Source organism: Strongylocentrotus purpuratus, unplaced genomic scaffold (assembly GCF_000002235.5).
Source record: "Strongylocentrotus purpuratus isolate Spur 01 unplaced genomic scaffold, Spur_5.0 spur5_contig_850, whole genome shotgun sequence".
Taxonomy (NCBI): domain Eukaryota; kingdom Metazoa; phylum Echinodermata; class Echinoidea; order Camarodonta; family Strongylocentrotidae; genus Strongylocentrotus; species Strongylocentrotus purpuratus.
Window position 1 is genome coordinate 781,384 of NW_022145558.1, and position 17,086 is coordinate 798,469.

General features: G+C 38.4%; 1 protein-coding gene across 4 annotated transcripts in view; it reads right to left on the reverse strand.

Annotated features, from left to right (window-relative positions):
• Nucleotides 1-17,086, reverse strand: part of LOC580387 (protein phosphatase 1 regulatory subunit 12A) — a 123,012-nt gene that overhangs the window by 24,658 nt on the left and 81,268 nt on the right. The window lies entirely within an intron of this gene.

The following is a 17,086-nucleotide window of genomic DNA, read 5'->3' on the forward strand; positions in this document are numbered from 1 at the left end:
TTAGTGATTGGCATAATAATAATAACACCTTCTAATAACCTTCAGCAGTAAATCCAAACTGCTCATTTGCAGTCACAGCAACGAGCAGGTTGGTACATCAAGTTCATACACCTTGGTACAGAACATAAGGTATCTTCCACTTTTACAAGAGTGACTGGTGAGATGACAACTTCTTATTACCTTCCACAAATAGAACAAAGCTGATGGTTGAAGTCAGAGCAATCGTTGGCCCACAATTCCTTCATTATATTCCTCCACAATTCCTTCATTATATACAATTGGTTAAACATGGAGACGTTCAATCAACAAACTTCCTCCCTTGTCGAAAGCTCCAGGGGTTAAGAACTGACCTACTAATGAAGGGTACAATCCAAGTGATTGCTACATGTTGGTAAACATTGGTGCAAATATTTTCAGACGACACTTCATCAACGACTTCCTGCATGATTGATTGAGAATCAGTTGCTATCCAGAAGAAAAAAAGAATAACTGCTGAACAGGTTCTCATTAAGTTTGTTTAAAAGTTAGATTTTGAATGTTGACAGTGCAAAAAGACTGTGACCTCAGCCTTCCTGTTGAATGGCAATAGGATTCCTAACAAGAAGAGGAACTGTGTAACTTCCAGGAGAAGTCTTGTGACAATTATTGTGCAGATGCTTTTGGGGATATACTTGAATGAAGATGCATCCAAGCTCTCTTTTGTGATGCCAGCCCATCAAAAGGAATTACAAGTTGACAAAACAATAACAAAATGAAATACAAAAATAAAAGATTAAAAAATCCTCAGCTTTGGTCTGTATGCATAGATGTTCTGCTTTCGTACTCGTAATTTTGCCATGGTAACAAAAGTATCTGAATTGTTTATCACCTTGGGTAGGAGCTGTTAAAAATATCCCTGAAAGTTTCAAGAGAATGCATCATCTAGTGAGGATACCAAAACTGCATTTCATGAAAGATAAACAAATTTTGTTATGCAATGATCCAAGAAACCCTGAAGTCATTGATATATCATTGTGTCTACGATTTCGAAGGGACCTCATACCATTAACATTTTTTAACATGCATTTTTCAAAAGTTAAATAATGCCTTAAAGAATCTTGTTGATCTTTTGAAAAGTACATGAAAGCACAATGCGCAAATTATCTGCTATTTTCCCCCTGAAACTAATTTACAAAAGCCTCAATGTTACACCAGTCACTAAAGTATGCGTAAACAGATACTTAACAAAATAACATATTGTGTTCAATGCACCCACAAGGCAAACATTAAAGAAGAGAAGGGTGCAATAATTATAGGTAATCAAACCCTACATAGCCTTCAAAGATTTACAATAATAAGCACAACAGGTCGGACCATGTCTGATAAACAAAATTTGTGTCTTGAAGAAATTTCCCAAGATGCCAGATTCACCCACTAAAGAGAAGGCTGAGGAGAAACAAAATAAGGCAAAGGCAACACAATGGTACAAGGTCAGACCATGTAAAAATAGATGTACAATTTCAAACCTGTCTATAAAGCCCACATAAAGGCCTGGTCACACAGAGGGGCGGCCAGTGCGTGGAAATTTGCAATTTTGGCCAGTATCGTTGTCGTTTGCTAGGTGTGCGTCTGGAATTTTTGAGCATGCTCAAAAGCGTGTGCGGAGCTATACGCATGAATGTACACGCTAAAGGGACGCCAGACATGCGCGGAGGGCGCTAGACCAATGCCAGACATACGTGGAGCACACGCCCTATATACGCGCAGCGCGCTAGCAACACGCTATGCATTCTGTGCTAGCTGGCTAGCTTCTCCCAAATCCTGACAAGGCTGACAAAAGTCGGAATCACAACTTTTCTGATTTTCAATGCGCCGGCCGTGCGCCCCCCATGCGTCCCCTCTGTGTGACCGGGCCTTAAGATGTCACAGGAAAGTGTCCACTGTAAACAGGTGATCATTTTAAGTTTGTATACAGGTTCTACATTTCTGTCTAGATGAACAATACAAGAGTCTGCATGGTCAAACTTTGTAATGTTAGAAGCATATACTGAAAACCTGTCTATAAAGACCACAAAAGATACACGTGAAAATGTTCACTGTAGACAGGTAATCTTTCTATACTGGTTCTACATGTAGATGTAAGATACAAGAGACCACAGAGTCAAACTCTGTAGTGTTAGAAGCACACTCAAAACCTGTTCATACAAGCCATTGTGTATGATACAGAAAAATTGGCCAACCTGACACAGGTGACCTTTCTAGACAGGTAACTCTTCAAAGATGGAAAAATTAAGAATACATGTACCACTGGTAAACTGGAGGCATGGACAGAGAGGAGGCCACTACAACACATTTGACTGTATACTAAGCAATCTAAATTAAATACACCTTAGTCTGAACAGGCTACGAGTCAGTCGGTGAGAGGGAAACCCCTTTGATGAATCCAATAGCTGTTGTCACTTGTCATAGGGTACCAGGAAATGAGGATTCCTTGGAGACTCGTTAATGAATCTCGTGTCTGTCTTAGTAATGAGACGTTCGTAAAGGAAATACCAATGAACTTAGTATGAGCGTCATTTACCACTATTAATTGCATGAGGCAAATAAACACATCAAACTTTAGCAAAATAACTATATACACAGCATTCACATGTTTGAAGTGTGATTCGACTGTGGAGAGTTGCAGCTCGACACAGCTTGAAGAAACATCTCAAAAAGTAACAATGGTAACCTTTTATGCAAGCTCTTGAAACAAATGAAGAAGAAGAATATGATATTAATCCAAAGATAATCTCACTAATTCTGTCACAATCCAAAGAATACTACAGAGAACCAAAGAGAGCATTACACAGTTCAGCACAACTGAAGAATAACACTGAAGCACAAATCTCAACCTGGATTAATTAGTGTCGCAACCATTTAGCACACAGACGTATCACAGATGCTAATAGAACAGACCCTTGAAAGTGACATATGGATTCCATGAGCGGAATCAATAAAAATCAATGAAGACCTTCGTGGAGGGAAAACAAAAGAAATTGATAGAGATATGTATTAAAGCATATGCTCTGAATCCATAAGGCAGTGCAACTTCTCTACCACAGTGCTGTATGAGGTCAGCTCAGGTAGCATCGATGTAACATTAGATCTGTTTACCACAGAGATAGACAATACATGTAAGTGAAGATGTCAGATATAATCCCACACGAGTAGAATGGATGTGATTATCTGAAGGGTTTAGCGTTACCCCAAGGAGGTGTATTCCACTTTCCTATCCCAAAGCACGGGTAAACAAGGGTGAGTGCGTACGATGCCGTCGCTCCTGTGACGGCGTTGGGGATGATTCGCGGCGACAGACGAATGGATTACCTAATCCAGGGATCAACAGATCAAAAGATGGGGGGATTATCCAGGTCGCGAGAGGCATACACATTCGGCAGGGCTTAATCCTTACGTGTAACAAAGACGAAGCCAGACGTGACAGGTTCAAATGTAGCGTGGTGTGGGTAAAGTGCACTGTGACTGAGGCATGAGATGGGATGGGAGTCTTCTACCAGTGCATGGAGATCGCATCCCAAGCCAAGGCATGTTAATGGGATGCGAGGGATGATGCGGGAGAAGGGATGGAGGAGAGAGAGGGATGAGAGTCAGATGGGGATGGAATCTCAATCATCTCAGGCTTGGTGGATAGGACCACATTCCACTCACAGCTGGGATTAAAGGACAAGGGTCAGACAGGATTCACAGATTGAGCCATCCTTCATTAAAGGGACCGTATCAATCATAAACATAATTGTTTAATTATCTGTAATGTTATTAGAATTATGTATTATTATTGCTGTATGTTTATTTTACGTTGTACCTAGTTTTTTAAGCGCTTTATAAATGTAATTTGTTATTGTTATTATAATCTGTATTTACACTAGAGGAATCCCTTGAGGCAAAATTGGGTCATTTTGTGTATATATTTTTCACAGAAGTTCCAAAAAAAGAAGGAGAGGAATGTAGGATTCATAACATTAGTTTGAGTGCTAAAAAGCAGGAATAAATCCTCCAAAATAGGAATGGTTAGCAGCTATTGGTCTGCATTCGACACAAATTCAAACCAGACAAAATAAATGGATTATAAAGCTCTATCTAAAATAAAGTTTTTGAATGGAAGGAGGTCTAATCTAGTCAACTTTTTCTTTTGTTTAACATGCCTTTGAACAGAATTACTGGAATAAGGGGCAATATGTGCAACTTTCTTGAAAGATGGATCTCTTTTCTAACTTGAACCAACCAAGGGTCCTATTCTAAAGGAACATTGTCAGAATGCATCACATTACAAGCAATCTTTTTTTTCTTCTGGGGTTCTCTTTAAAAATTAGATCGACAACACAGTATCACAAGCAATTTGGAAGCCAGGGCGCTGCATAAATTGATGTTCAAAGAACAGCAGGGAAATAAATCAGGCAAATATGACACTTCGCAGCCACAGGGTTCATCATGTGCACAAGTTATCATCAGAGCATGACCGCCTTTATGTTTCTAAACTCACTCAAACCAAAGAGATACCAGCTATCCTTGCTCAAACAATCAAGAGTATGAATACAAATACTTTTGGGGTTCTCTTTAAAACAGACCAACAACAGAGTATAGCACCACAAGCAATTTGGAAGCCAGGGCGCTACATAAATTGCTGTATGAAGAACAGCAGGGAAATAAATCAGGCAAATATGATACTCTGCAGGCACAATGTTTATAATGTGCAAGAGTTATCGATCAGAGCACCAACACCTTTCTGTTTCTAAAGTCACTCTATAGGCCTGTCCTCATCAGACCAAAAGTTGCAAAATAACCCGCTATTCTAACTGGCCCGATCTCAAATTAGCCAGGTACATAATTTGCGTCTTCATAAGCCTGCAGTTGCAATTAGCAGGCTATTTGATTGAGAAAATATTGAGAGAAATATCGGTCTTGTTTCCCCACCCTAGCTAGTTTGTGATGAGCGTATTGGTCTGGTGAGGAGTGACGCAATTTCGAGTTCGGGAAAATATCCAGAGTCTGAAAATAGCGGGTTATTTTGCAACTTCCGTCCGATGAGGACAGGCCTAATGTATATTAAATCCGCATAACGAATGGACAAAGTCTAAAGTCCAATATAGTAGGCTTCTTCTCACAAATGTGTATTTTGCTATTGCAGTATACAAATAATGGTCTTTTGATGATGATTAACAGATTAACATGTATGCCAAATTTGCCTTAATCATGACCTTCTCATTTTTTAATCCAATTTTAAAATATCTGTCGGTATCACCATGAAAGATGGCATGTGGCTATCAGTGCGACAGAAATTGAAGAAAAGCATGGTGAAAATTTCATCTTGCACATAACAGAGTTCTTCTTCTTCTTTTCATTCCCTTTTTTATCATATCAGTTAATTACTGAATGTCTTAATTTCATATTTGCCTATTTCAAATGTGCTATTTGCATTTATTTTTTATCCTGCAGCTTTATAAGTAAATACAAGATGTATCAGCTTTTAGCTTGACTTCGATTTTTTTTTAACAATGAATTAACCTTGTCAATTCAATTCAATTTAATTCAATTCAATTTGAATTTCCATACAAAAGTGACATGACATGTAGAACTCAGGCGAGCAAATCTTTGAATGTTTATCAATAAACCTTGTCAATTCAATGCAATTCAATTCAATTCAATTCAATTCAATTTCAATTCAATTTCCATACAAGAGTGTTAAGACATGTAGAATCCACATGAGCCAATCACAGCAGGACGAGGAACAGGTCATCTTGGGTCAACTGATCCCAAACAACCGTGTTGATGATCGCTCTGAGATTTAATGAAACCGTCACTCGTCAAGAGATGCTGGTATATGATACGAGAGGCATCCATGATATACTAGGCATCCATTGGATGGATAACGATAGCTTGTCAACATGAGATGATGCTAAGGGATTGGGATGGGGGGAGGGGGTGGGGGTTTCTAGTATATAAGATACGCGATATGCCTAGGAGATACATACATTGTACATGTATAAGATATCTTTTGAAATACACAATGCATCCAATACGAATAAATTCAAGCAATATGATGTGCAAGGCATCCATTGGATTGATAGCGATTGCTTGTCAACATGAGATGATGCTAAGGGACTGGGGGTGGGGGGGGGGGGGGGGGGGGAGGGGGTGAGGGTTTCTAGTATACATGATATGCCTCAGTTATACATACATGTACATTGTATACCTATGGGCTATTGATAGAGGGATATCTTTTGATATATACAATGCATCCAATTCAAACTAATGCAAACATTGTGGTATACAAGACCTCCAATGTAGGTATGCTAGTCTTATGATGAACAAAAGCCATCTTATAAAGACAGATGCTAGTCTCACGATGCACACTCCATCCCGTGATATACAATGCATCCTTTTGCCTGCTCCTTGATACATATGAGGCATCCCCACATTTACGATGCATCCAAGAATGATTGATGATATGTAAGGCATCCCTCTCTCTCTATATATACAAATGTGTGAAATACGATGTTGCATTCACATGGCCAGAAAGTTCACGAAGGACCAGAAGACTGCAATTTTATCAAATGTGAACAGGACTCATGTCTGTGTAACACTAACAGCAGGACGTGATAGTAATCCCAAGAGGGACATCCTAAACATGCGTTCAATATCCATGTATATATACATGTACATACATTGGAGATAAAAATCATCCCTAAACCGCCTTCCAAAGAATACATTCATTGAAGATAAAACCATTCAAAACTTATGCTTTCCAAAGAAATAGGAATCCAGAACAAGGAAGGTCATGCATTTAAATTGAAATGTTGTCTTCTATGAGTTCCTGTACTGCATCTGTTTTCATATTCCCAAGGATGATACGGTAGTCCCTTTCCATTCATAGTAGACGTTATCAAATAGCCACACAATCAAATGTTCAATGTTTTCTTCCTTTGTGCACATTCTCAACTAAAGAAATAAACAGAAGCACTTCTGTGAGAACAGAGATTCATGTAAAGAAAAGAATGGTCCTCAGCTGAAAGATCAAAACAAATTAGACTTCAATCACAATCCTGGAGCTCCAATTAAAAAATACACTATAGTCCCACGAATAGAAATCCTGATTAGTACTCTATGGCATCCTCAACAATTGTTCTGCAGACTCCCACAATGTCTACCTTATTCCATCTCACAATCAAATATTCAATGTTTTCTTCCTTTGTGCACATTCTCAACTAAAGAAATAAAAGAGGAGCATTGCTGTGAGAACAGAGATTCATGTAAAGAAAGGAATATTTCTCTGCTGAAAGATCAAAACAATTAAGACTTCAATCACAATCTCTAGCTTCCATTCATGAAAATACACTGTAGTCCCATGCATAGAAATCCCAATTAGTACTCTATGGCATCCTCAACAAGTGTTCTGTAGACTCCTACATTTTACCTTTTTTCCATCGCAAAATCAAATATTCAATTGTCTTCTTCCTTTGTGCACATTCTCAACTAAAGAAATAAACAGAAGCACTGTTGTGAAAACAGAGATACATGTAAAAAGAAAGGCATCAACCTCTGCTGAAAGATCAAAACAAATTAGACTTCTATCACAATCTGTAGCTCCAATGTCAAAATACACTGTAGTCCCACATGTAGAGATTCCGAGCAGTACTCTATGGCGTTAACAAGTTTTCTGCAGACTCCCACATTTTCTACCTTATTCCATCACACACAATCAAATATTCAATGTTTTCTTCCTTTGTGCACATTCTCAACTAAAGAAATAAAAGAGGAGCATTGTTGTGAGAACAGAGATTCATGTAAAGAAAGGAATATTTCTCTGCTGAAAGATCAAAACAATTAAGACTTCAATCACAATCTCTAGCTTCCATTCATGAAAATGCACTGTAGTCCCATGCATAGAAATCCCAATAAGTACTCTATGGCATCCTCAACAAGTGTTCTGTAGACTCCTACATTTTACCTTTTTTTTCCATCGCAAAATCAAATATTCAATTGTCTTCTTCCTTTGTGCACATTCTCAACTAAAGAAATAAACAGGAGCACTGTTATGAGAACAGAGATACATGAAAAGGACAAGGAATTGTCCTCTGCTGAAAGATCAAAACAAATTAGACTTCAATCACAATCCTGTAGCTCCAATGTAAAAAAATACACTGTAGTCCCATGCATAGAGATTCGGAGCAGTTGCCAGTACTAGATTACATCCTCAACAAGTTTTCTACAGACTCCCACATTTTCTAACTTATGCCATCATAAATCAGCTGATGTAACACTAGATCAGTGTGACAGAAACCCTACTCCAGTCCAGACACAACAAACCACAAACCACAATCCGTTAAAGCCCTGCCTATTATTAAACACCAGATCCCCTTTGCTCCACTAATCATATGAGATATGTTCAATCATTAAAGTTTACCCAGCTGCAAATGACCTGCATCTCCTTCACAATACCTCCTCATGAATGACATGGAACGGCCCAATCTGGTTTCCAACAAAAGCAATCGTTTCTATTGACTTCACAAACATGTGTTAAAAGGATTAGCCAGATTTGGGCATGTTCTACACAAACACTCATTGTGCAATCCAAATTCAGGGCGACATTTCTCTCTGCTATTTGTCTACTCCAGGCATATTTTCCCTGGACAATCTTGTCAACTTTCAGATGTCTTCATTTAAAGTCTCTCCTGCATCCAACGAATACAGTTAAAAATCCTCTGGAGGAATTCCGGCACAGGTGCTGAACTCGAACATACCGCAGGGGTATGGATCGCGGCGATACATCCGCCAGCAAACGTGTGAAAAAACAGGATTTTTGAATAGCAGCAGTGTCGATCCCACCACGCACTCTCTCTCGCACACACAATAAATATCACTTTGATTATTATGCAGCCTATTCATGAAGTGCGAAGCAGCAAAGGACCCCCAGGATATTATGTGCATGGAGTGGTGTCAGACGCAGGTGATCGTGATTGTTGAGAGAGAAGGGAAAGGAGAGAGAGAGAGCGAGAGAGACGGAGAGACAGACACAGAGAGAGAGAGGAAGCAAGAAAAGTAGAAAGGAAGAGAAAGAACTGATACATGAGCAGTGCTGCAATGTAATTTCATATGTCAGGAATAAGTCATTCTATATCATTCATAAATGAGCTAAAGAGAGAGAGAGAGAGAGGGAGAGGGAGGAGAGGGAGAGGGAGAGGGTGGAGAGGGAGAGGGAGGAGAGGGAGGAGAGGGAGAGGGAGATGGAGATGGAGATGGAGAGGGAGAGGGAGACAGAGAGATAGACAGAAGAATAGATGGAAAGAAGGAGAGACAGACGGACAGACAGAGAGATAGAGAAAATAAGAGATAGAGAGATAGAGACAGAAAAGATCTTTATATATGAGAGAGAAAGAGGCAGACAGATAGAGGGACCAGGGACAGAGGGTAAAAGAGACCAACACTGTTAGCTCTACAGATCATGATCCTTGCGATCACAATACATGAACAATAGTTCACAATGGGTAATATTAACAGCAATCACGGCTCTCTATTATCCTCTCCCAGACAGGTCGCACACAAGACCTAATCAAGTGTGACAGCACACTAGGTACCGTATATCACATACTGTCTCTCTATCCCCCTCCCTCTCTCTCTCTTTCTCTCTACTCCCCCCCCCCCTTCTTCAAAGGGGGCTGGAGAAGATAGAGTGTGCGTTAGTGCGAAGTACATTTCTCTCCATCATCTCCTTGTTTACTATCCTCCTGCTAATCATTTTATCATCCTCTCTCTCCCTCTCCGTACATCTCCTCTGCCTCTCCTTCCCCTCTCTCCTCTCCCCCTCTCATTCTTTCTCTCTCTCTCTCTCTCTCTCTCTCTCTCTCTTTCTCTCTCTCTCTCTCTCTCTACTCTCCCTCCCGCCCTTCCTCCCGTCCATTGCGCAGTATTCCAATTTCCATTGCTATATGAAAAACGATGAATTTCTAACATAAATTCATCCCCAATGAACACCTTCAAGACACGCTTGCTATAACAATAAAAATACATACTCCTATCTATTCCTTCCTAAATTACCAATGAAATATCAATCACCACAGAAAATACGGCACTACAATAATGTTAACATTTCATTTGATTTCGCAACATGGCCTAATAAAATACAATTTTGTTATCATGATACATTTTGCACCATCCATCATGCCAGATTAAAAATTTGATCACATTTCTATTGCCTTTCCCAGTCCAGAAATCCTTACTATTTGATCTGTGCTTAAAGGTAAAGACCAGTTTTGGAAACGCCCCCTCTCAAAAAAAGAAACGGAAGCTCTTAACACCAATCATGTGAAGGATATGTTTGGTAAATTATTATATCTATTTGGACCTGATAAGATATCGTGCACGTGTCGCGTAGTCCCATATACATCTTTCCGTGCACAGTGCTTTTAACTTTACCAAGACTGGGCCAAATTTCTGATCATTTTGATGATTCCAGAGTCTTGCAGTACACACCAATACTTATACGCTAGATGATCAACCTTTTCTGATCGATTCCAAAACGTTTCTTTCGCAATGCAACCGCATGACCAGAACTGGTCTTTAACTTTAAAGGTTAACATACATCTATCCTAATACACTTCAATGGCTTCATATGAATGGAAAGGAATACTGCGGACCAATGAGCATTGGGCAATAACATGTCGGAAACTAACAATAGTTTGGAAAAAATGATATGAATGAAATCTTTACATTAACCGTTTCGCAACAATTATTCCATATTTTGCAGTTTGGTTCAATAACTTTTGATTCAGAGCCCTAAAAATTATACCAAGGGGGTGTTTCACAAAGATTCTAAGTTGAACTTATCTCTAAGCTGGACTTAAAAATTATGGAAAGCCTTTAGCATCTTTGAAAACATTTTGTAAAAGTTATTTTGAAAGGCATAAAATGTTGAAATCAAATCATTCATTTTTTCTATCATCAAGGAGATTTCATGTTCTTGATGTGGAAGTTATAAAAAAAAAGTCTAAAATACTTGAATTTCTGCTTTTGAATATATTTCATTTTAAGGCTCCAATGGCTGTCCATAATTTTTAAGTCCAACTTAGTATTAAGTTCTACTTAGGATCTTTGTGAAACACCCCCCAGATAAAGGTGTACAAAGGGCAACAATTTCTGCACATACTGCATCCATTTTTGTTTCATGACTATATTGAATTTGATGCTAGGTATTTAAAAAGGACAAATAGCTTTTAAAACCCTCAAATTGGCAACACTTGAGAGATTCAATCTTTGTTTTTCAATAAAACTTAGCCATTTAAAAAACACTTTGACATTCTTGCTCTTGTATATTGTTATCAGACACATTGTATTTTATTCTATCATTGTAGCGATAAAAGAATACATGTTGCTGCCAATTTGAAGACCAATATGTGATCAATTTAGCCCCTCAAACGGTCAAGGCAGCGGGTCAAAGCAGACTACACCATAAATGCATACTGTAAATCTCTGTGTACAAAGCGCTTTTTTGCTGCCAAAAAAAATTGAAAGTCGGGGGTGCGTCTTATACACAGTTTTCAATTTATGCCCTAAATTGGGGTGCGCCTTATACACAGGTGCGCCTTATACACAGAGATTTACGGTATACTCTCAGCACTATAAAGAGTCTTCCACATATGCCACACTAAGTTGTTTTTTTACGATGAAATAAAATGTAATTCACTTCACATATCCTCATCTTATAACACAGATCGGTGAATACTTGTAGGATCTTTGTTGCAAGCAGTTGGCATTCATTTACATGTAATTGAAAAAACCTTAAGGATTTTATTGCGGCAGTTTACCACACAAAAGCTGAATGAGCCTTAAAGGGATCGTTAAACAATGTTAAATCTGAGATACACAGCCCTACGTGTTATCAGTGTCTGTGATATGGTGTTATATTGAAGCCCTAAAAAAATTGCACTTCAAAATGATCAAGAAGTGCCTCAAAAAAGTAAAAATCTTTGAGTGACCGGTTTTACCATACTCGTTTTCCCCAATAGACTGTAGTGTTATGAAAACCGTCAGGCGAAAGGTTTTCAAAATTTGTAATTCCAATCATAAATATCTTGATAATCAGACAGGCGATCGGCTTGTAAAAGTCATGGGGTTCCTGACTGACCTAAAGGTTTATAATTATCATTGCATCATGAGCTAATCCAGAATTTTGTTTCAGAATCTGAGACAAAGTTACCGGATCCCTTTAATCAAATAATAAAACTCATGATCTTGTTGAATCCATTTTTTTTTCGGAGACAAGAAAAAGTGGGAACTGTTTAAAAACCCTAAAACACAATGTTTCGATTCAATATTTCACGAAGTGATTAATTAAATAATTGGTCCTTATGAAAAATATTGAAATAAAAGTGAAAATAGAAACAATAACGTTAACGAAAGTATCTTGACTAAAGACATTAAAGAGCTTCACTAAAATCAATGACAATGAACAGGGCTGGGTTATTAGCAGTATACACTACACTAACATCAGTATGAATGGATGGGACTGTGTTAGAAGTGCACAGACTACTAACATCAATCAGAATAGATGGGACAAGCTCGGCTGTGCCCAACTATTTAATATCAACAAGAATTGATGGGACTTGGGTAGGAAGTGTAGCGACTGCGCTAACGCCAAGACATATAGATGGGACTGGGTTTAACGAGAGCAGACTACCAAGGAAATGACCTATAAGATTGCAAGGAATGCAGTCTGGAGGTATGTCAGGAATGTTGGACTTGGAGAGGGGGAGGGGCAAGTTGGAGTAGCCGATGGGGGGTCGCTGGGAGATAGGACAGGACGAGCATGTTACTTTTCATGATAATGTGCGTCATGTTGGCCTCGTATCTATTCTGTGTAGTGTGGGGTGCGAACTGTTACAAGTCGGTAAATGCCAAGTTTACAAGACTGAATTGCATCATCTCCTCCTTGATATCCATTCTGTCTGCAGGGTTGTCTACCCCCCCCCCCCCTACCCGACCACTGAAATGACAGTATTACAATTGAATGTACAAGAGCCTTTAAATGATGCTTCATTTTCATCATTCTAACAAAACATGATTCTGCATTATCCAAAGTTTTATTCAAAACTTATATGAAACATACAAACATAATTGTTTGCATATTTTCAAAATCATGTCCGGGTATGAAGAGCAAAGGACAATGCATTGCAATGTACTTCTATGACTGGTCTACACGCTATTCTGTCAATTCATGCTTTTTGCTGACATAGACCTCAAAAATAAAAATGGTTATGTATACCTCTTTATGAACTGCTTTTATTTTCAAATTTCCTTCATTTCCCCCCTCCTGGTTTTCACAGCATTGAACAAAATCTGTCATTCATAAGAGTTGTTTTAAACTGGCACTCATAGAAACACATTTCCTGACAGAGATTTTTATGTAATCTATTGCTCTCTTTACTGAACCTCTACATACGTTTGAAAAGCACTCCATTAACAGCTTTCAAGAGGTAAAATGTCTCTTTATATGGGGGGGGGGGGGGGGGGGGGTTTACACTGGTAAGAAGCGTAAACATTTCGTCTCTGATGTGAACACTGTTTTCAATCAAGATATTTGGGAGACGAGTAGCAGACCTTAAGGCACTGCGCTGTCAATTGAATCAACAAAAACAAAATATCATATCACACTGCCCTGTTATTCTAAGGCCGGCATGAATAAACAGCACTTTAAAGTTCCCCTTTCTGTAACCAAACACTCAAGAGTTTCTCTAGAATTACTATATGGCTTGGTCATGACTGAGCTGCATTTAAAGAGAAGGCTGCCTTCTTGGTATAAGAGAAAAACAATTTGTAAGTTTACTCTCAGTTTCTCCAGAATTACTTTACACCTAGGTCATGACTGAGCTGCATTTAAAGAGAAGGCTACCTTTTTGGTATAAGAGAAAAACAATTTGTAAGTTTACTATCAGTTTCTCTAGAATTACTTTATGCCTAGGTCATGACTGGGCTACATTTAAAGAGAAGGCTGCATTCTCGGTATAAGAGAAAAACAATTTGTGAGTTTACTCTCAGTTTCTCTAGAATTACTTTATGCCTCGGTCATGACTGGGCTGCATTTAAAGAGAAGGCTACCTTTTTTGGTATAAGAGAAAAACAATTTCTAAGTTTACTCTCAGTTTCTCTAGAATTGCTCTACGCCTTGGTCATGGCTGGGCTACACTCAAAGAGAAGGCGAAGTTCTTGGTGAAGGTGAAAAATGACTTTTTTTGTGTTCCTTTTATGTGGGTGCATATTACAGCAGTAATGTCTGATGTTAATAAACTCTTTTAATGCCTTTATATTGGAAATATGGTTGGAAATATGACTGACTTAATATACAACATTAAGACCAAATTGTGATGTTATCTTGGTTCCATATATCCATATCTGTGTTAGGTCTGTTTTATTGTATGTGTGATTTTAGCAAGACTTTAACAGTTTGTTATAGAGTCTGAAAACACTGGCATCCCTGAAATAAATTTGAATCCTAAGAATGACAAATGAAATATATTTTCTTCTCCTCCTCATGCATGCCAACTCCTCCCATCAATTAAACATTCGACCCTGGAACACCATCTGAGGAACCCGCATAGTTCTCTGATGACATCATCAGTCACTATAGCAACCAATGTCATCCATCTAATAATGAATAATAAAAGGTCCATTTATATAACGCAGCTACTATTTGAATACTCTTTGTTATTAATAGTATCATATTATTACACCGGCTGTAACTGAGCCATCATAATAAGGCGTTAAAGTATACAAGGAATTTCTTTCTACCGGATACCCAATTACTTCACTTGGGTGGAGAGTGGCAAATGTAGAGTAATGTCTTGCCCATAGGACATTAATACGGATGCAGGACTCAAACCCTGAACTCTTTGATCCACGGTCTGGTGCCGTAGCCACTGGAACAAATCACCTCTACTAATCTAATCTAATCTAATCTAATCTAATCCCCGATTTACAGGGTTATGATCACCCCAAGTGATGCGATCTCCCCTTCAGTCAAACCAATTGAAGATTGCTCTTGGACGACTTTTGTTTGAAACACACGTTTTACTATCTCCTATAACTCATCGTTCCTTATTAGCTGATAAAAGTGCAATTGAATATACAGCTACTACACCAAAGAAACATACTGATAGACATACAATTCATTAATCTTTATTATAGGTTTGTCATTTCGCTACCTAAGTTCATTAAACAAACAAATAACCTTCTGTATTCGCAAATGTCTTCTACAGACCCATCGTTCATTATCAATGGAAAGTTGGAAACAAGCAAGAAGGTATGTCATGACTGTAGCATTCAAAGGCTTCTATTCTCTGGGAGAACTGGAGCATAGCAACTGTGTACACAATGAACATGGCAGCCTTGTAATAGTCACGTTTTAGTCCTAATGATATTTAATACGACATTCAGAATAGTTGGAGTTTGCGTAAAATGGCAAGAATGTGGTGATATCAGTCGACAGGTATCCTTCTCACAGAACTGCTAGAAGATCCTCTCTAAAAATAAATCTATACTTTCAGATAAGCTAGAGATGTCAAATGAGCAGTAAGAAAGACCAGAGGCACGACAGCAGCACAAATCCAGAACTTTGCCTACCTTATCTGTGAACGTCTCGGCCAGTCCAAAATTGGTCTTTTCAGCCATCAGAGAACACACAGGAGACCCCAAAACCAACTGTAGAAGTAGCTCAACATCCTCAAAATTGAGGCGTCAACCATCGAACAAACACTCAAATATATGTGTCGATACGTGCAATAAATTAATGTAATATAGAGTCTAAGGTCTCAAAGGATAATGGAGTTGAGGAATTAACATATTGATTCAATACTTCTTCTTCTTTCGTGTCCATCATCTCAACTCAAATGTTCTGCCAGGCTCTTGCATACTGACGAGCCTTCTTATTTGCTGCCACTACATGTAGGTCTTCCAGGCAGCATTACTTATTTATTACTAATCAACAGTGAATGAACATTTTCAAAGACATAAATCGGACATAAAATCTGTTTTATGGCATACTTGCAGTGACTTGAAATCTATTTTGTTGACATAAGTCCCCCTTTTGAGAACATCGTTCACATCGCATACAGACAATCATCTAATCACATTCATCACACAAACAAATCTGTTTCTTAATCTGCATGTGCATCATAAAGAACAATTTTCATCACACATGACCTGTGGGGAAAAAGTCTTGATATATCCGCATACTGCAACTGCATGACCCCTGAATTATTAGTACAAAATTGTTAATAACAGAGAGCTTTTGATTTCAGAAAGGGAAACAGAATGTGTCTCTCTGTCGTGTGATTTTCAGAATAGTTCTGTGCCAGAACGAGGGTCTGTTCTGTATGCAGGACGAAACGCAGAGCGGTATGCCGGTAATGTACATGTGAACTCATCGCATGCATATTTTATATGGGGAAACAGAATGTGTCTCTCTCTGTCTTGTGATTTTCAGGATAGTTCTGGGCCAGAATAAGGATCTTTTATGTATGTAAGACAAAACGCAGAGCAATATACAGTGTATGTGAACACACTGCATGCATATTGGACATATTTCTCAGAGACTATGGACAGTTGTGAAATTGAAAAAGTAAAACAAATAGGGTGTCTCTGATTCTGCATTTATTTGCTATTGATGTTAAAGATGTTCATGAGTGGGTAACTAGTCGTTTGTGAAGTAGGCAACTTCGCAATCACTACATAACACTGAGCCAACGGGTATTACGTTCCTGTGCATACATTCGTGTGCTGCCCTCTATATGACTATGTAACCATCCTGGATCAAAAGCTCCCTGATTTACTTAAACTACAGCTATAAAAATATCAAAGGACACAATATTCAAAGACTAGAACAGAACACTCACACATACACAAAACATATACACAATACAAGCACGAACAAACACAGTATATAAAAAACAAATAATATACGATATAGATACATACACATATTGAGCAGCCCTTTGTTGAATTATTGTAGGACAGGGTAAAATTGTGAAGTTTCATGTATTTCAAAAACATTTTCAACTGA